Here is a 21,268-nt window from a genome sequence, read left to right as displayed (position 1 = left end):
CAGAACTGAGCTGTCTAGATGGCTGATCCCCATGCAGACTGGAGACACAAGCCATTGATAGAGGGATAACCAGCCTAGGTTAGGAATTGGTTTCCAGGCAGCCAGCTGAGAAGAAAGCTTGCTGATGGAGTAATTCTAGACTGACTAGGCCCTTGTTGATTTTCCCAAAATAAAAAGATGCATTTCAAAAGTAAGAAGAACTGTGAAATATATTATCCATAGTAAAATCCGAGGAATAAAAAGGGCAGGGAATCAACGGGAAATCCTAATTTGACAAAGATGCAGGTGAAGCGTTAAACATAAATGCCCTGTGTCTCACATTAATATTGATTATAAAGTGAAATGTAATTTCCCTAACACTCAATGCATTTTGTTTCGCATTGAGAGGCACAGTTCAAAACTGACAGTATTTTTTGCACTGGAATGTAGACTGTGTTTGTAAAATAAAGCACAATTAAATAGAATCCTTTGTTCCTGTTGGTGTGGTATCGCAAAGTCCACAGTGTAAGTCATGACACACTAATGTATAATGTGATATCATGCAAAAGCAGCCAGTGTGAGTCTTAAATTAGATATTTCTGCAACAACAATTATCACAGAGAATTAATTTTGTTCATAGATAATCATGCAAATTGTTAAACTGCTGCAGTCACTTGTGTTGAACTACACAAGCAGATCTATGTGAAATGTGACCGGGTATGATTGTTGTAAAATAGTTATTTTACTGGACAATATTACATCTCTAAACAATTTTTTTTAGCGATGTAGGCAAATTGATAGGAGTAGATTGAAAGCTGTGCTCAAAGCTGCACACATGTGTATTTAAAGTGGTACACATACATTTATATTAAAGCTGCAAATAAACATGTAGATTAAACTGCACACACACATTCATTTAACGTTATCTATACATGTTCAGAGAATGCTGTGCAAATGTTCAGACAAGAGCTTACTGTTCTGAGAACATTATTCTCTGAATCAAAACCTGTAGGAGTCATATGCAAGCTGGACATTGGGCCTCATTACACGGAAGGCGGTGATTCAGGGTGCTATTAGCACCCTGGACCATGCCGGTAAATTACCGGCACCGCCTTGGCGGAAAGGGGATTTACCGCCCCATTCCAAGGTTGGTGGGGCGGGAAATCCCCCTTCCGCCATTGCCCTTCCCCATTCCCATTTCTGCCCCATAGGGCTCTATGGGAATGGGGAAGGCGCTAATTACGGCACCGCAATTTTGAGACATCAATGGCACGTGCTGAGCTCTGAGAGAATCACCAAAGTATACTCAGGAAAAAGAACAAACTGCGCATGCTCAATGACCAGACATCCATGTGATGAGCGCTGAGAGAGAATCCCCAAAGTATACGCAGGAAAAGGGCGAGGGGGGTACTATCTTTCTCTTTCAAAGGCTAGTTTACAATCAATTAACGCCATATATACTGGCTGACCCTTTAACATGACTTTTATTTTACCAGGCTCAGAGCCATCAAGTTGACCGAGGTGTCTAGTCCTGCTACAAAGCCTGATTGGAAGGAATCAAGACATTTGGGTTCCTTAACCCATCCCAACCAATGCCTCAATACAAGAATATCTTTCCCGGAGCATCCAGAAGGGCTATGGAGCGGAAATTCTAGGGAACTACCCGATAGCCTTTCTTAAAAATCGGCATGACCACCAATTTCTTCCCGCATCTTGGGATACATTTAGTGTCCAAGACCCGATTAAACAAAGTCTCCAGGAACTTGACCCAGGCAACCAGATAAGACTTAAACATCCAATTTGAAAGCCCATCCGGGCCCAAGAGTTACTTGACTTAGCAATAAACCTCATGATGTCATCCAAATTGAAAGTCAATATCCTTTCACACCGCTCTGTAGCCCCAGTTGTCTGCTGAGTTTCGAGGGTAAAGAGAATAACTCAGAAAAGTAAATCACCCATTCCTCCCCAGAAATGGTATTAACCTGCCGTGCCATTTGTTGGTAGCTATTATAGATTTTTTTAAATAGACCAAAACTCTACACTATTTTTAGTGGTTAGTGCAGCCAACATTTGTTCTGCGTCTCTCTGAGCCAAATCACTCCTATGGTCTCTCAGCCAATGCCTATGTTCTATTTTAGGAGCTTTACCTTTGTACATCTCGTGACCCCGTCTGAAATACATAACAATCTGATTTCTGCTCCTAGAGCCCATTTTCTGGTCTGTATCTCTGGGTCAAAAACGTGTTTGTGTGCAAAAGCTACTCCTTTGGGGGATACACTCTTCACCACAAATAAATGGAGGTCTGTTGTATAATCCAACCCCCAGTCATGTGTCCCCCGGCCTCTTATGTATAGGGTGGTGCTCTATTAACTGATCATCAAGGTTATATAGAGACCACCCATTCCATTTAAAGCGGTTTCCATTGTATAATCCAACCCCAGTCATATGCCCCAGAGCCTCTTATAGGGTGGTGCTCTATTAACTGATTATCAAGGTTAGCTAGAGACCGCTCATTCCCCCGTCCTCTTATAGGGTGGTGCTCTATTAACTGATTATCAAGGTTAGATGGAGACTACTCATTCCCCTGACCTCTTATAGGGTGGTGCTCTATTAACTGATTATCAAGGTTAGGTGGAGACCACCCATTCCATTTAAAGTGGCTTCTATTGTATAATCCAACCCCCAGTCATATGTCCCCGGGCCTCTTATAGGGTGGTGCTCTATTAACTGAATATCAAGGTTAGATGGAGACCGCTCATTCCCCTGGCCTCTTATAGGGTGGTGCTCTATTAACTGAATATCAAGATTAGATAGAGACTGGTCATTCCCCCGGCCTACTATAAGGTGGTGCTCTATTAACTAATTATGAAGGTTAGATGGAAACTGCTCATTCCACCGGCCTCTTATAGGGTGGCACTCTATTCACTGATTATCAAGGTTAGATAGAGACTGGTCATTCCCCCAGCCTCTTATATGGTGGTGCTCTATTAACTGATTATCAAGGTTAGATGGAGACCGCTCATTCCCCTGGCCTCCTATAGGGTGGTGCTCTATTAACTGAATATCAAGGTTAAATAGAGTCTGTTCATTCCATTTAAAGGGCTTTCTATTGTATAATCCAACCCCCAGTCATATGTCCCCTGGCCTCCTATAGGGTGGTGCTCTATTAACTGATTATCAAGGTTAAATAGAGTCTGTTCATTCCATTTAAAGGGCTTTCTATTGTATAATCCAACCCCCAGTCATATGTCCCCTGGCCTCCTATAGGGTGGTGCTCTATTAACTGTTTATGAAGGCTAGATGGAGACCGCTCATTCCCCTGGCCTCTTATAGGGTGGTGCTCTATTAACTGAATATCAAGGTTAGATAGAGACTGGTCATTCCCCCGGCCTACTATAAGGTGTTGCTCTATTAACTAATTATGAAGGTTAGATGGAAACCGCTCATTCCACCGGCCTCTTATAGGGTGGCACTCTATTCACTGATTATCAAGGTTAGATAGAGACTGGTCATTCCCCCAGCCTCTTATATGGTGGTGCTCTATTAACTGATTATCAAGGTTAGATGGAGACCGCTCATTCCCCTGGCCTCCTATAGGGTGGTGCTCTATTAACTGAATATCAAGGTTAGATAGAGACTGGTCATTCCCCCGGCCTCCTATAAGGTGGTGCTCTAATAACTAATTATGAAGGTTAGATGGAAACCGCTCATTCCACCGGCCTCTTATAGGGTGGTGCTCTATTAACTGATTATCACGGTTAGAGACGGCTCATTCCCCTGGCCTCTTATAGGGTGGTGCTCTATTAACTGATTATCAAGGTTAAATAGAGTCTGTTCATTCCATTTAAAGGGGTTTCTATTGTATAATCCAACCCCCAGTCATATGTCCCCTGCCTCCTATAGGGTGGTGCTCTATAAACTGATTATGAAGGTTAGATGGAAACCGCTCATTCCTCCGGCCTCTTATAGGGTGGCGCTCAATTAACTTATTATCAAGGTTAGATAGATACCGCTTATTTCCCCGGCCTCTTATAACGTGGTGCTCTATTAACTGATTATCAAGGTTAGATGGAGACTGCTCATTCCCCCGGCCTCTTATAGGGTGGCGCTCAATTAACTTATTATCATGGTTAGATAGATACCGCTTATTTCCCCGGCCTCTTATAACGTGGTGCTCTATTAACTGATTATCAAGGTTAGATGGAAACCGCTCATTCCTCCGGCCTCTTATAGGGTGGCGCTCAATTAACTTATTATCAAGGTTAGATAGATACCGCTTATTTCCCCGGCCTCTTATAACGTGGTGCTCTATTAACTGATTATCAAGGTTAGATGGAGACTGCTCATTCCCCTGGCCTCTTATAAGGTGGTGCTCTATTAACTGATTATCAAGGTTAGATGGAGACTGCTCATTCCCCCAGCCTCTTATAGGGTGGTGCTCAATTAACTTATTATCAAGGTTAGATAGATACCGCTTATTTCCCCGGCCTCTTATAAGGTGGTGCTCTATTAACTGATTATCAAGATTAGATGGAGACCACCCATTCCATTTAAAGCGGTTTCTATTGTATAATCCAACCCAGTCATATGTCCCAGGCCTCTTATACGGTGGTGCTCTATTAACTGATTATGAAGGTTAGATGGAACCCGCTCATTCCTCCGGCCTCTTATAGGGTGGTGTTCTATTCAATGATTATCAAGGTTAGATAGAGACCACTCATTCCATTTAAAGCGGTTTCTATTGTATAATCTAACCCCCAGTCATATGTCTCCGGGCCTCTTATAGGGTAGTGCTTTATTAACTGATTATCAAGGTTAGATGGAGACCGCTCATTCCCCTGGCCTCTTATAGGGTGGCGCTCTATTAACGGAATATCAAGGTTAGATAGAGACTGGTCATTCCCCCGGCCTCTTATAGGGTGGTGCTCTATTAACTGATTATCAAGGTTAAATAGAGTCTGTTCATTCCATTTAAAGGGGTTTCTATTGTATAATCCAACCCCCAGTCATATGTCCCCTGGCCTCCTATAGGGTGGTGCTCTATTAACTGATTATGAAGGTTAGATGGAAAGCGCTCATTACACCGGCCTCTTATAGGGTGGCACTCTATTCACTGATTATAAAGGTTAGTTCGAGACTGCTCATTTCCCCAGCTTCTTATAGGGTGGTGCTCTATTAACTGATTATCAAGGTTAGATAGAGACCGCTCCTTCCCCCGGCCTCTTATAGGGTGGCGCTCTATTCAATGATTATCAAGGTTAGATAGAGACAGCTAATTCCCACGGCCTCTTATACGGTGGTGCTCTATTAAGAATTACAGACAATGAAAGCAGAGAATGCTGTACTTAAGCAATTAGTTATGGCACGTGAACCTCCACCTGTAGAATTGCCTTCTATGTCGCTTCCCTCGGGGAAGTTTGATGGAGCCCCCAAGAAGGTAAAGGAGTTTTTGGAGGCTTGAATAGTATACTTTACCTTCAGGCCTCGTTCCTTTGCTATGGACCAGTCACAGGTCGGTTTCTTGATTTCCAACATGACTGGTAATGCGCTGGAATGGGCCACCCCGTTGGTAACAAGTGCAAATCCGATTTTGCAGGACTTTGCCGGGTTCCAGACGTTACTCAAACAGAACTTCGAAACACCAGAATTGATGTTCACGGCTTGTGAAGACTTATTGGATGTTCCACAGGAGTCTTCCGACGTCTTATCATATATCTCTACCTTCAAAACCTTGGCAGCTGGGGCTGGATGGCTGGAACAAGCTCAATATGCCATCTTTTGAAGAGGCTTAAAAGAAGAGGTAAAGGACGAGCTCGCTAGATCTTCTCGACCGCCGACCTTTTCAGACTTGCTGTCATCCATATTGCAGATTGAGTATCGTCTCCAGAAACGGCGCTCGGAACGACATAGACACCGGGCCGCAGTCCATCTCTCTGACCCCATGGCTTCTTCATCACCTTCACACTCGTCCTCCCACTCTCATGAAGAACCCATGCAGATTGAGGCTACTAGAGGCCCTCTTTCAACAGCGGACAGAAGACGAAGAAAGGAGAAGGGACTTTGTGACTATTGCGGTTCTGACCAACACCTCCTCAAAGACTGCTCTAAAGTTCCAATCAAACAACAGGGAAACGATCTTCCTTGGCGCCAGTAGGGACTAGGGTCCGAGGGGCATCCTGCAAAATCCCTCAGTCCCTACGTTTCGTTTGAGGATTCCAGGCTAATGGTGATTCCTGACTCATCGACATCAACAAGAAGTCAGTGGAATCCCTAGCCCTCTTGGATTGTGGTGCTGCAGGGAATTTTGTTGACACTCTATGGTCGGCCTCTGAAGGGTAGCCCGCAAAGAAGATCAAAAGGTGGAAGGAGTGGATGGTTCTCCCCTCTTTTCGGGACCCATAACACATACCACTGAGGATTTGCCCGTTACCATCTTCCAACACTCAGAAGTTCTCAAATTTGACATTATACGAGCCGCTCATTTTCCTATTATACTAGGAATTACATGGCTGAGAAGGCATAATCCTCAGATTAACTGGATAGACAATCAATTGAGTTTTTGTTCCACATTCTTTAGACCTCACTGCTTTCCCAACAGAAGTGATGTTCAAACCATGACTGTGTTAGCAGATGATCATGTTGGAGTGCACGCCCTATCACAGTATTGTTCTCCTTACCAGGGAGTTTCCACGAAAAGGAAACCAGCTACATTACCTCCACACAGGCCTGAGGATTGTACCATAGATCTGGAACCTAATGCTCTAGTTCCGTTTGGTCAAATGTTTTCTTTAACCCAAACTGAGAAACAAGTACTGCAAGACTATTTGGATGCCAATTTGCAGAACGGTTTCTGGCAGGAGCTTCTTTGTTTTTCATCAAAAAGAGAGACTCAACTGAACTCCGGCCCTGTATAGACTATAGGGGCCTCAATAAGGTAACTGTCTGTGACCGCTACCCCATGCTGTTGATAATAGATATTATCGAGGCAGTGCAAGGAGCACACATTTTAACCAAATGCGACCTCAGGAATGCCTACCATTTGCTTCGCATTGCCAAGGGGGATGAGTGGAAGACAGCCTTCCATACCCCGTTTGGTTTGTTTGAATATAAGGTGATGCCTTTCGGACTGGTGAATGCGTCAGCAGCATTTCAGTGGTTTATGGACTGGATGTTTTCAAACTTACTGTTGGTATCGGTAATCATATACCTGGATGATATTTTGATTTTTTCCCTCGAATCTAGAAGAACATATTCTTCACGTCAAGCAGGTATTAGAACGACTACCCAAGAACCAACTCCTAGTCAAACCTGAGAAGTGTGTCTTTGCGGTTTCCTTTGTATCCTATCTAGGGTACATTCTGTCAGAAGAAGGTATTTCAATGGACCAAGGCAAAGTGTCAGCCATACTTGATTGGGCCTCTCCTACTACCGTCCAGGAATTGCAAAGATTCCTCAGTCTATCAAATTTTTACCGAAGATTAATCTTCCCATCACCAGATTGCTTAAAAAGAACGTTGGTCCCTTCAAGTGGTCTGCAGAGGCAGAGCAGAGGTTTGGTTGCTTGAAAAGACTCTTCTGTTCTGCTCCCATTCTTCGTCACCCCAATCAGACCAGGCAGTTTATTGTCGAGACAGATGCATCAGACATGGCTATAGGGGCTGTCCTTCTGCAATCCTATGAAGGTCTTGAACACCCCATAGCTTATCTTTCTAAAACACTGTCTTCCAGTCAACTTAATTATTCGGTCTTAGAAAAGGAACTGTTAGCCATGAAGCAGGCTTGTGAGGAATGGCGGCACCTACTTATGGCATCCCTACATGGATTTATCATCAGAACAGACAACAAAAACTTTGGAGTGCGCTAACTCAAGGCAAGCCTGATGGGCTTATTTCTTCGCCCAGTATGATTTCCAAATCACCTATCTATCCGGTACCAACAACAAGGTAGCTGATGCCTTATCTTGGAAAGAGTCCGTTATAGACGGCGTTATGCATCCTAGAGAGCGCATGTTCCAGAGAAATAAGATTCTCGGACTAGTCAATACCTTTCTTCAGGAGGTCAAAACAGATTTGATCTCAGAAATGCCCAGACTTCTGCATCAGAGAAAGACTCCTTATATGGAATAAGACGGATTGATATATTTTGGAAATCGTCTGTACATTCCTTCAGGTCCTTTGCATAAGAGGATAATTAGCTGGTGTCACGATTCACTCACAGCCGGACAGAGGACAGTCCAACACCACTGAACTCGTTGCAAGATCTTTTTTCTGGCGGGATCTTAAGAGAGACGTCAAGGATTATCTTCAAGCATGCCCGGTCTGTGCCATAGCCAAATACCCATCTGGCAAACCCCTCTGCCTTTTGACTCAATCGGAAATGCATACGCGTCCTTGGGGGCTCATTTCCACAGACTTTATAGTTGACCTTCCGTGTCAAACTCCTGTACCTGTATCATGGTAATGATAGATACTCTCACCAAGTTAGCACATTTTTCTCCTTTACCAGCCGCTATGGAGATGGCAGAGGTGTTTTGCTCAGGACATTTTCCGGTTACACAGTCTTCCTGATAAGATTATCTCAGACCGAGGCAGCCAACACGTTTCCAAATTCTTGAAGGCTCTTTGTTCCCGAGTAGGTGTAGAAAGAGCTCTATCATCAGGGTTCCATCCTCAGCCTCCCATCACAGACAACACCCCACTGCTACACAGAAATCCTAAGACTCTTAAGGTAAGTACATACCCAAGCCAACATAGTACCTCAGCATTGAAGAAGATTCTGCAGCTGGAGGACTTCAGGATCTGCAGCCAAAAACCCGGTTAGTGGATTCCTTGTCGTGGTGACTGAAAACAGGACCTTGGAGGGGACTTTGCAGCAGGGTTCGATGAAGGCTGTAGGCAAGGTGTTTCTCGCAGCTGAATGCGGTACTGCGGATTTGGTCCCTTTTCAAGGAGCACAGAAGAAGACAGAAAATCGCATTGAATTGTCATCATTACAAAGGTCCAGCATTCTGTTGAGGGGACTTTTCGGACTCAATTCATGTCTCTGGAAATCCACCAGGATGCCCACGAAGTTTCAGCAAGATTCAGAATTCGGAAGATCGTGCACCGCACAGTGGCTCGACAGCCCAGAGTATTGGGGTATTGCAGCAATGCGTGGAATGGCTCAAAATGCAGGTCTTCCTGAGTCTAGTGGGTCACACCAGGCTCTGCATTGGGGTCGTCATCTTCGGAGTCCCCAGAACGATTGGAAGGAAGGGCTACAGCAGGCTCCGGTTACACAGCAGGCTCTCCGGTCGCTGGAAATCATTTCAACCACTTTTCCTTCATCCCTTCATCATCCTCTTTGGTTTTGGTTCCAGTGGTTGACTTGTCTTCAGCTTCCAGGTTCCAGTATTTATAAGGAACTACAGTACATTTTCTGCATTCTCTCCATGCTTTTTACAAGAAGGGACGGTCTGGTTGTCCAATCAGGACAGCCAGCACCCCACTGGGATTTGTCCCCATTCAGGCAAGGAGGAAGACAAAGGTCTGTGGAGTTTTAGACTCCTTCCTCACTTCCTGCTCTCAAAGACAGACTCAAGCCTGGGCAGGGAGTCCAGGGGACTCCCGCCGAAGATAAAAATCACACAATGGAATTTCCCACCCTGGATGTCAGAGGAAGGAACAAGAAAGAACAATAAACACTAAAATGGCAAACAAAGAAGACAGGTGCCATGTTCGTAAAATGAGCACCCTTAGGTGCCGATACTGCAGCTGTGAACACAGCCTGTGGTAAATGTGCACCAAATTAATACAAGGTATCACTGCCACCAGCCATTGCAGGTAAGCTTGTCCCTGTAACAGAATTGTTACAGATTTAATGTGAAAGGGAATACATTGTATCTCCCCAGCACTCCACATAAGGTGGGGTGTGGTGGCTTCACAGAATTAAATGTAAAAGGGGTCCAAAGATCCTTTCTACCCTTGGGAACTGTAGTTCTTTCAAGGTTATCAAAGGAAAATTAAAAGGGGAGCCCCTATGACAACCCAGCAAAAACAGGCACATATTGCCAATAAGTTGTTGTAGAGGATACCTTTAAAAATACACTGTGGAGAGTCAAATAAATGACACCCATAAAAAGAGTTAAAGATTCTCTGAGTGTGGAAAAAGGTTCCCACTCACTGAGGTATTAAGGAAAAATATTCCACTATTAAAGCAAAATGTTCTGGGGTTGATCCAGGTCAGGAAGATTTACCAGTTCTGTGAAAATCTTACTAACATTGATTGCCGATCACAATCCCATATGGCCTTTGCCACCCCACATAGAATGACTGCCAAGTCAGTCATTGACACCATACTGTATGACCGTTCCCAAGGTAGCTCCTCTGCTGTACTCAGTAGTGGTCAGACCCAGTGGAAGGATGGTGAAGAGATCTGTCAAGTGTCAATGACATCCACATGAGGATGGTCTGAGAGAGAGAGAGAGCTGTCAGTTCTCTCCTAGGTTTGAGTTGAGCCTTATGTGAGCCCCAGAGAAGGAGGTGGGACCTTCTCCTGTCAAACCTATTATTTAGTAGCATGGTGCACATACTACTAGCACTACATGGCTACCTCCCTGTGTACATTCTGTTGTGCATACAGTCCCTAAGCTCTCTCCCCGTGCATAGTCTTGTGCACATACAGTCCAATACCTCATTCCCTTTGTACATTCCGATGTAAAGACAGCTAAACAGCTCCTTGTTTGGCACAAGTCCAGTGCACATAATATCTGGTAGCAGAGATTGTAGCAGTCTGCTGCAGTCACCACATTCTTTTTGTCTGCAGTCTTTCTCTTACCTTCACTGGAGTCGAAGGCGGAGCAATGTACATAATCCCAGAGGCGCCGCAGAGTGGCCACGGAGCTGGTAGCAGAGGTTGTAGCAATCTGCTGCAGTCACCACGTTCTTTTTGTCTGCAGTCTTTCTCCTACCTTCACTGGAGTCGAAGGCGGGGCAATCTACATAATCCCTGAGGCACGGCGGAGCGGCCGCAGAGCTGGTAGCAGAGGTTGCAGCAGTCTGCTGCCGTCCGTGACCGCTGGGACGCTTTGGCAACAAAACGCTTCCAGGAGGACGAGGGGAGAAGACTGCGCAGTCAAAGGACGAGAAGCAAAGACACAGGCCTGGAGCGCAGAAGCCTGTTAAAGCCCTCCCCTCGGCAAAGGAAGGTACCCGGCAGCTCAGCGGAGCAGATTGAAACAACACACAAGTCCCATACAAGAGGCATAGTAAAACGAAAAGCGCCGGGTGAAAACAATGAGAAGTGAACAACATCAGACATTAACCCCCAGTCGGAAAAGCGACAAGACGGAACAAGAAAGAAATTTGGAAAAAAGTACAAGTGCCCAAACGCTGTGTGCTCTCCCGGCGATAGAAACAAAAAGAGGAAAATGGAAGAATCTGAATAAGGAGGAAACAAGGGAATCAAGGGATAAGGAATTTACTGCAAAGAAAAATCCCGACAGGGTTCAATGGGAGCAGTTAACCGTAGGAGAGAGCAAATTACAAATGCGAACACAGAAGGAGTTGGAGCACAAACAAGAGCCCCGCGAAGTGGGTAATAACACAGTTTGGAACCCAAAGCTAGAGATTGATATGTGAAGGGGGAGAAAATCAGTCACCCCTGATGATGAACAACAGCGAGAAAACGTTGATAGTGATAAAGATATCACTGAAATGATTAACGATGACACACCACCCTCAAATATCTCTCTTCTAGTACAAGCCATTATGGCAACCTCACAACAACAAGAGAAAGAAAACTATGACCAGACGATAAATAGATGGTCCATGGAGAGGGACGATCACCAAGGGTCATCAGGTGAAGAATTAACAAATGCGATAAGTCCACACCGAGAAGGAAGACAGGGTACAGCAGTATTGGAGAGAGGGGAGCAAAAGGAGTCAGACATATGCCAGGAACAAAATATAAACAACAATATCAAGCCACATTCGAAGGCAGGAAAAGTAAATCTACTTAGCCCGGCCGATGTGTCTGAAAGCTCAGATGGCATGAGCAGTGAGGAGGACAGTATAAATCCTAGGTTAGAAGAAATGGAAAGTGTTAGACAAGTGTAGGCTGAAAACAGCATTACGACTCGAGTATGCCAACACAAGGCGCAAGAATAACAGCACTTGCACTACAAACAAAAGAGAGAAGCCAAACTCAAAATCGCCCAACTATAATAAAACAAAGCTCAAGTGGGAGGGGCAGAAGCCACGGACCTCGAGACACAATACTACACAGAATCTGTTTTTACAGATGAAGCAGCAACAACTGGCATAGGCCTCAATGGGAATGGGGACCATGTTAATAACGGGCCGGTTGTTAGCATGCTGGTCCTTTAGCGGGTCCCGCTAAGGGACCTCGTAATGCAGCTGTAAGGGGTTGACGGCTCCCGCACCCTTCCCGGCGCCGTTAATCCCTTACCACCAACCTCGGAATGAGGCCCAAGATCTTTTAAATTGGCAAGAGTGGTTGCAGAAGTCAGCTAGAGCAGGGGCCAAGGTGTCAATGTGGTCCTTGATGGTTTTAGAGGAACACGGGTGAACCTGTTTTGGCGATACTTTAATAGATCGAACTTGTGTAGAAACCTTGTCTGGGGAGAACAGGGGAAAGGCAGAGAAGGAGGGAGGAGAGATGGCTGAAGAAGGGCTAGAGGAAGAGATGGGATAGAGGGAGGAGGAGAGGAAGAGAGAGAGGACAGGATGTCCTGAGTTTTAGAAATGAAATGAAATTAGAGGCCAGGTCCCTGCAGAGGGCCTGGGAGGGGACAGGAGAGGTAGAGACTGCAGTAGGATTGGCCAGCTCCTTGCAGATTTTAAAGAGTTTGGCTGAGTTGTTAGATACTCCAGAGATGAAGACTTGGATGTGGGCTCGCTTCTTGGTGCGGACAAAGAGCCGGTATTGCCTTTGGAGCAGGCAGCATGCCAGTTTGTCAGAGGATGTACCAGAAGCACACCATTTCCTCTCAGCCACCCTGCACTTGCATTTAAGGGTGGTGAGGTCTGAGTCATACTAGGAGTTGCACTTGGCTTTGGGCTTCAAGTGGATCCTCATGACAGGGGCAAGAACATTGAGAGTATCAGATATAGCAGAGTGGAGCATGGAGAGGGCTGTGTCAGGGTGTGATTCAGCCAAATGGGGACTGGGGGTGAGTGAGAAAGTGGCAGAAACTGACACACGCTTCATGGGTCAGGTAACCGAGAAGGTAGGTGGCAGTGCTGGAGTTGGCTTGGCCTGAGGGGTGGAGAGAGAGAGCTGGAAGGAAAGGAGAAAGTGATCACTCCAGAAGAGAGGAGTGGTGAGAGGGATAGAGAGGGGAAGGTTTGTAGAGATAAGAACATCAAGAGTATTCCCTTCAGAGTGAGTCGGGCCATAGGGGAGGATAGAGAGTGAGAGAGAGTCGCAGAGGTCATGAAAGAGTCCAGAGGACGGACATGAAGCATCCAGGTGGAAGTTAAAGTCTCCAAGAAGGAGGAGTTGAGTGGTCGATACCAGAAGGGAAGAGGAGAGGTCCGCCCACTCGGAGAGGAAGGAGGAGATCTGACCAGTTAGCCGATAGATGGTAGCCACAGTAAGGGAATGGCTGCGTCAGGTCCGTCCAAAGCCTCTATGGAAAAAAAGGAACTATGGTCCCTGCTACTTATACTGGCCTCGATGTCATTTCAAGTGCAGGGCCCATAGTTCCTTTTTTCCACGCACTATGCTCGCTTATCGGGAACATGCTCGTCAAGCTTTTCTAAAAGTGATTCGCCATGCAGACTTCATCAAAGGCCTTCGATTTTAAGCCATGAGCAGACTGCGATAGGCAGATGTCTGCCTTCAATCTGTATCACGATTTCTAGTACTGTCTGGGCGAAGACCACGGCACCCAGGATTGTGGGTCATGTCAAATTTCCATCTCTCTCATATCCATCTTCCTGTGTTCTTCCCTCCATCTCAGCCTTCTAAGGCAGAGGAAGGATTTCATCGATTGGAGCCAGTATCGGTCCTAAAGTTCTACATCACTCATACTCGAGACGCTAGGAAGGATGACCAGCTTTTTGTTGGTTACACTGGTGCTCGCAGGGCTGTGACCAAACAGACCCTGTCTAGGTTGATCATTCTCTGCATCACATAATGCTATGATCTGGGTGTGAAGGATGTGCATGAGGGTCTCAGGGCTCAGTCTACCAGAGTATGGGCTGTCACTTCTGCCTGGCAATGGGGGTCCCTTGTCCTGGCCATTTTCCTGGCAGCAATGTGAGCGTCTCTGCACACGTTCGCTATGCATTACTGCTTGGATTCCCTTGTGGGCCAGTATCACCATTATTGATAGGGCAGTCCTTCTGAGTTTTCTGGTTTAGGTGGTGTCCTTGCTTTCCTCCCTCCTCCAGATTTCATACTGCTTAGGGAGTCCATCACAGATGTGGAATCTGTGGCAGGACGGTATCCATTAGTAGAACAAATTACTTACCTCTCAGTAATGTTGCTTCTGATGGATATTCCTGCCATAGATTCCTCATCGCACTCCCTACCTGCCCCAGAATTTTAGCGAAAGAGGGTGAAACTGAGGTCATGGCACCACTACTTATACTGGCCAGACAACATTTTGGCAGGGGACTTGTAGAGGTGCGGACAGATGCAGAGTGGTGCAGCACCCCCTAGCGGTGGAAATGTTTCCAGGGAACAGCTGCGTTAGGATATGGCAATAGCCTCATGATATCATAGATGAGGAATCCGTGGCAGGAACATCCATCAGAAAAAACATTACCAAGAGGCACGTTTTCTCATAATTTAAGTAGAAAAAATGTGAATTTTTTGAAATGCACACTTCTTTACAACTAGCAATTCATATACAATAAAATATAAATTGTTTACTTTATAGTTTCCATACATCAGGGAGAAATCTCTGTAGACCACCATCCACTGGTACTGCCTGGCTGGCATCACTGGCCTCAATATATTCATGAACCTGAGAGGCAGAAAGCATATTTGAAGGGAGTACTTGCAAATTCTTGGGGAGTAAATGGTTAATACACCGCTTATTGTAGGGATGGTATTAAAAGCTGCCTTTTTTTAAAATTACAAAAATAATTCTCTATGGAACTTATTCAGCCAAAGGTGTATGGGTTCTAACAGCAGGTGGACATTAAAACATATGAGAATCCAGCAAAATGAAGAAAAGACAAACCAGAACAGATCGGTCTTCAGCAAGCTTCTGAAGGTCATATGGTCGGTGGTGGCATGCAATCTTAGACAGAGGGCATTCCAGATATAGGGAGCAAAAGAAAGAAGAAAAAAAACGAAGAAGTACATCACCTCCTCCTCTAGAATAATAGATTTAAAGGCACAAGGAGGACAACGGTGAAAGGATCCAATGCAGAATGGGGTGGGGCATTTGCCATGAATGGCGCAATGAGCTAGACAAAGCACCTTAAACCCAATGCGAGAGGTCACAGGTAGCCCGTGTGGCTCGTAATGAAAGAGTGAAATGGCCACATTTGTCAATGCCTGAAAGAAGCAGGTTAGCACTTTCTGTGCCATCTGAAGTTAGTCACACATGCCAAGGAGCACAGAATAAATGTCATTGCCATAGTCAAATCTGGAAATAATTAGGTTTATAGCACCTGACATCAGAATGTTAAAGGTTGAGAAGCATCTATACAGGGGCGGGCTGGCTGACTTGCTGAGGCAATGCCATGCTGAGATCCTGTCAGAGGGAGCAAGGGGCGTATGCCTTAAGCTGTCCCTTTGAGTCATGATTTGCATAGTAGTGCAATGGGGTTTGCTTGATGGAATAATGTACTCCCATTTTGCTATGCATTGAACATTATGATATACATTGGGCCTCATTACGAGTCTGGCGGTAACCGCGGCGGTAAAACCACCTGGTTACCGCCGAACTCGTATTACCATTCCGCCTCCGTGAGTCTCGGAAATACCAGGGCATTACGACCCCGGTGTCCCGGGAGTCAAGGAGGCGGAATGGTGTTAATCCCCAATCCCATTACTCAATGGGAATGGGGATCATGGAAACACCGGCAGCATCTCGTGATGCTGCCGGTGTTTCCTCGTCAGCCTGCAGGCGGAAGGTGTTAAACCCGCCAGGTCAGACCTGGCGGGAAGATCACCTCCCGCCTGCAGGACTCGGGATCGGGTGGCCCCGAATTAACAGTGGCGGCGGGTTTACTGCCACTGTTAATTCCGGACCGCCCAACCCCTAATGAGGCCCATTGAAATGTACTGCTGAATATATTGTGATTTGCCATAGGATGGTTTCGATGAGCCTTTACAAGTTATTACTTTAAAGGTTAAACCATTGTGATTTGCCTTTAGAAATGTGATGCCGTTTCATATATATTGCTTCAATGATAGAGCAGGTCTATTTGGACTTAGATGTTCCTTAAACAGAAGGGATAAGGCGATTTAAACCCCAGGTGGAGTTGGACAGGGCTTTATATGCTTGACATGTTTTGGAATGTCCTTGACTAAAGACATCAAGTAGATTGAATTGATATTAGAAGACGAGAGTTGATGCTTAACAGCCAAGCAAATGTGTTTGAATTCTATGTGAACTTGGAGAGTTGGAATATTGTGTTATTCTAGAAAGAATGTATGAGGGATTTTTATGTGTGTCAATAAATACATGCTTTTTTAAAAATGTTAGTCATTCTGGTCTTTTAGACGTTGGTACAGTGAAATGGTAATTAATAACACTGTTATGTAATGCATATTATACCCCTCTCCTGTGAAAACCTTCTCTATCCCTATACATTTGCATTAGTTGTGACAGGAACTGTCGTGGATGTGTTGCAGAACCTTTGATTTTAGTATGTTGTAAGGGTTGTACATTGATAGAGCTGTGCAATGGAGTGGAGAAGGGAAATGCACTCTGAGCCTGAATCCTTTTTTAGAATCTATGTAGCAAGAGCATAATATCAGTACAGAAAAAGACAAGATGCCCTCTGGGTTCCATTTCAGTAGTTGGGAGCTTCCCTGTAAAATAGGAAGGGAGGGGGGGGGGGACATCTAATATATCCAATGAGGGTCTATAGTTATTGATTCAACCACTGGGTCTTTTTCCAAAATGTTGGTGTCCATTCATTAGCATGAGGTCCTTAGGCAAAGTGTTCCATAGGATGGTTACCTTAACACAGAAGGTACAGTCTCCCTTCTGAACATTCCAGAAGGGATGCATTTCAAACAGCAGTGATTCAACAATCATAATCAGCCATCATTTGTGTGCCAAAGGAAACCAAGAACCACAGTGGAGGCAGGTTCTTCACAGTATTAGGCAACAGCCATGCCACACTCAGTAGCATTGTAGAAGCACCTTGTTCTATCAGAAGCACCTTCAATTGCAGAAGAGATTTCACCACCTACATGTCCTCCCTCATGGCAGATAACAACATCCTGCATGTTTTGTCTGGTACCTAATAAGGGAACTGTTCTGACTGAAACATTTCCCACATTCAGTGCATTTATGAGGGTTTTCACTTGTATGTGTTCTCTGGTGGCGAATAAGATATCTCTTCTGAGCAAACCCTTTCCCACATTCACTGCACTCATTTGGTTTTCCATCTGTTTGTGTTCTCTGGTGGCTAATAAGCTCACCCTTTGTAACAAACCCTTTCCCACATTCAATGCACCCATAAGGCCTCTTACCTGTATGTGTTCCCTGATGGATAATAAGGCATTGCTTCCGAGCAAAACCTTTCCCACATTCAGTGCACTCATAAGGTTTCTCACCTGTATGTGTTCTCTGGTGATTAATAAGGCATTGCTTCCGAGCAAATCCTGTCCCACATTCACTGCACTCATGTGGTTTCTCACCTGTATGTGTTCTCTGGTGGATAGTAAGCTCTCTCTTTGTAACAAATCCTTTCCCACATTCAATGCACCCATAAGGTTGCTCACCTGTATGTGTTCTCTGGTGGATAATAAGGCGTTGCTTCAGAGCAAAACCTTTCCCACATTCAGTGCACTCATGAGGTTTCTTACCTGTATGTGTTCTCTGGTGGAGTGTCAGCTGTTCCTTCTGAGCAAACCCTTTCCCACATTCACTGCACTCATAATGTTTTTCACCTGTGTGTGTTCTATGGTGGAAAGTAAGCTCTCGCTTTCTAGCAACCCTTTTCCACATTCAATGCACTCATGAGGTTTCCCCCCTGTATGTGTTCTCTGGTGGCTAATCAGATAATCCTTCTGAGCAAACCCTTTCCCACATTCACTGCACTCGAAAGCTTTCTCACCTGTATGTGTTCTCTGATGGCGAATAAGAGATCCCTTCTGAGCAAACCCTTTCCCACATGCAATGCACCCATAAGGTTTCTCACCTGTATGTGTTCTGTGGTGGTTAATAAGTTCTTGCTTCCACGCAAAACCTTTTCCACATTCACTGCACTGATGAGGTTTCTCGCCCGTATGTGTTCTCTGGTGGCTAATCAGATGTCCCTTCTGAGCAAACCCTTTCCCACATTCACTGCAGACATGTTGTTTCTCACTGTTATGCATTTGATGGTGGCAGATAAGTGTATCATGCAAATGGAGGCTAGTCTCAAATTCAGTGCACTGATAAGGTTTTTCACCCATGTCTTCATGAGGGCAATAAGTATGTTCTTAATATGGCAATTGCTCCAACATTCTGTGCATGTGCAAAGTTTATTGCCAATTTGTTTTGTCAGGTGCCAATAAGAGGACCTTTTTCACTGAACCGTTTCCCTAATTCAGAGCACAAATGAGAAGTGATTTTCTTACAGCACATAACACATTGTCATTTTCATGCTAGATATCCCACTCCCCAGGATTAACAGACTGAACAAGCTTCGTTACTGGATGTTACCAGGAAGGGGTTGCATGGACGGAAGCCATCATGTTCATGTATCCAACAAGCTTCTCAATCTGAGCACCTGAATACTTTGAAAAGACAACTGGACCCCAAACGTGCACTCTTCTAAGATGCTTGGAAATTGCATATTCTAACAATGAAGATTTTCACTGCGTTAGTCCAGAGAATCTAAAAATCACTGTTGTTGCATTTCTGGGGGCATCAGTCACCTATTAACATAAAAGGAGATGCACATTATTAGTTTCAACACTATCACAATCGCAGGCATCACATGTAATAAGGCAACTCTACTCGGTAGCAGTGATGTGAGCTCACAGAGTAACTTATACGACTTTGAAGTGCCATCTATCTGGGGAAAGGAGCCCTACTGGGTGGCAGAGAAGTGGTGCTCCATTGAGAACATTTAATGGGACTGAGGTAACATGCAGCAGGTATAGTGTGATTAATTTTTATTTAGAACATTTTAGCATCCAAACCATTAGAAAACAAAATACAGCTCGATGAATAAACCTTTTAAATGGATAGTTTAATCATCAGGAACATGTATATATGTTCTATCATTCTATTTGTTCAGCAATTATTGCATGGAATCTCCCAATTTCCATATACAAATGATAAAGGCAGGCGTTTGACACTAAGTAAGTAGCAGCTTGTCACCAATCGGCCATATGTCCGACCAGTCTATTATGTAATCACTGATGACTCCATTACATTTGGGCAAATGTGTATTGGCCCAAACTTGAATAATATAACCAACAGCACCATTGAGGAAATAAATAATGCATTGTGAATTAAAGGAAAAGGGCCAATCTCTTCCCACAGTGAGAATGGCACAGGCCACGCTGGCACTACATTCAAACATGGACTTTAAACCTAGATAAACTCCAAACCCATCCCTCTAACCCAGGAGTGACAGAAAGAACAAGCTTGTGTCAGAGACCAATAGAATGACATTTCTGGCAATGAGGTAAAGTGTATGAGAGACTCCCCGAACTCCCCAAAACACCCCAGTTGCCCTCCTAATTATTTATACAAATGCCTCATTGCTAGGTACTGAATGTAATCTGCTAGATGGGTTCCACTTCTGTTTCCCTGTTCAAAATACCACTGTGTAGATTTCACGAGGGGGTACATAGTCTGTTTTATTGTTAGGGAGTGGGTGTGAATGGGTCGGTTACTTATCAGACTCCCCTAACCCGAGCTAGACCCTTTTTTGTGGATTCTGGTAATTGCCCCCTAGGTTGAATCTCAGCATGCCCCTGTACCCTCTGTGCTGCGACCAAGAACTGCTTTCATCACATCCCTAGCAACCAATGGGGATGTTGCCCGATCACTGCCAATATCCACAAATTGATTTAAACCATTTAGTGATTGCACACATGATTCCTGTTGATTTACGGTGGAGATTCTACTCACCCTACTCCAGGGGAACCTATGCAACATAATCCCCCAGATTCGTTATCTGAACAGGTGAGAATCCCATTGCCAGCATCTGTTGCAACCCATATGGCATCAACCATGGAATAAGACTTATGTACGTGTGAAAAGTATGCATAGTTCGTCACACCAGGATGCACGAGACACCAACCGCCCACCTGCCAGTCCTACCTTAGTAAATTTATTGTGCATCTAGTGTAGGTAGCTATCACAACAGTATATGCAAGAACCTTTGAGTGTTCCAGTATGGAGGACAAACACTAGGTTGATGTGAGCCAATACAATCATTGTGAGTGCTCCATGTTCCGAGTGGATAAACCCTGGAAGGCCCCCATCTGTTCTCAGGTGTGTCTACTGTGCAGCCACAACCTTAGGCTGTGTGTGCTAAAGCAGCCTCCACTTTTGCCATCTTCTTAAAATGTGGCTATTCTAGGCCTTCCTGTGGCTCCAGTCTGTTCCACTTTGCACCATGATGCCTTCTGGTGACCGTGCGCGTTATAAATATTGTTAACATAACAGAACTTTTATAGGATGTCAAGGCCCACAATATTTAACAATCTTGGCCTTACCATATCCCTGTGTGGCACGTATCAAACTCAAGTCCCCTTTGAATCCAATTTTGGTGATTTATCTGGCCACAATGTACAATAATGAGCGATTGCAATAAAAAAGCCCTGCTGTACCGCAACACCCTCCATCCTTGTCTCTACATGTGCGCTTCTGAACTCGCTGAGTGAAAATGAATTAAAAATGCCATCATCGAGGTTCTTCACTAGGAAGCAGAATGAGCCAGATTCTGGTCCTTGACCCAGTACCCCTCCCAACAGAGCCAGGTCCATTGGTTCATTCAAGAGGCACTTATATCTTTGCCATTATCTTCCTCTACCAAAAATGTAATGCACATGTTTTCCCAGATCCTTGCATTGTTCCACAGTTTTGTGAACTGCTTTCAGCTGGGCTGTCAGGAACCTACGGCTGAATATTCTCCCACAAGTTGGCAAT

At 44.8% G+C, this 21,268-nt stretch overlaps 2 pseudogenes; one reads left to right on the top strand and one right to left on the bottom strand.

Moving 5' to 3' along the window:
• Positions 1-21,268, top strand: part of LOC138559115 (zinc finger protein 585A-like) — a 540,244-nt pseudogene that overhangs the window by 144,893 nt on the left and 374,083 nt on the right.
• The window catches only part of LOC138559111 (zinc finger protein 615-like), a 97,820-nt pseudogene that overhangs the window by 41,643 nt on the left and 34,909 nt on the right, over positions 1-21,268 (bottom strand).

Source organism: Ambystoma mexicanum, unplaced genomic scaffold (assembly GCF_040938575.1).
Source record: "Ambystoma mexicanum isolate Mex_15411 unplaced genomic scaffold, UKY_AmexF1_1 Mex_scaf38, whole genome shotgun sequence".
NCBI classification, from domain to species: Eukaryota; Metazoa; Chordata; class Amphibia; order Caudata; family Ambystomatidae; genus Ambystoma; species Ambystoma mexicanum.
Note: the sequence above shows the minus strand (reverse complement) of the source record. Positions and strands in the feature narration are given on the sequence as shown.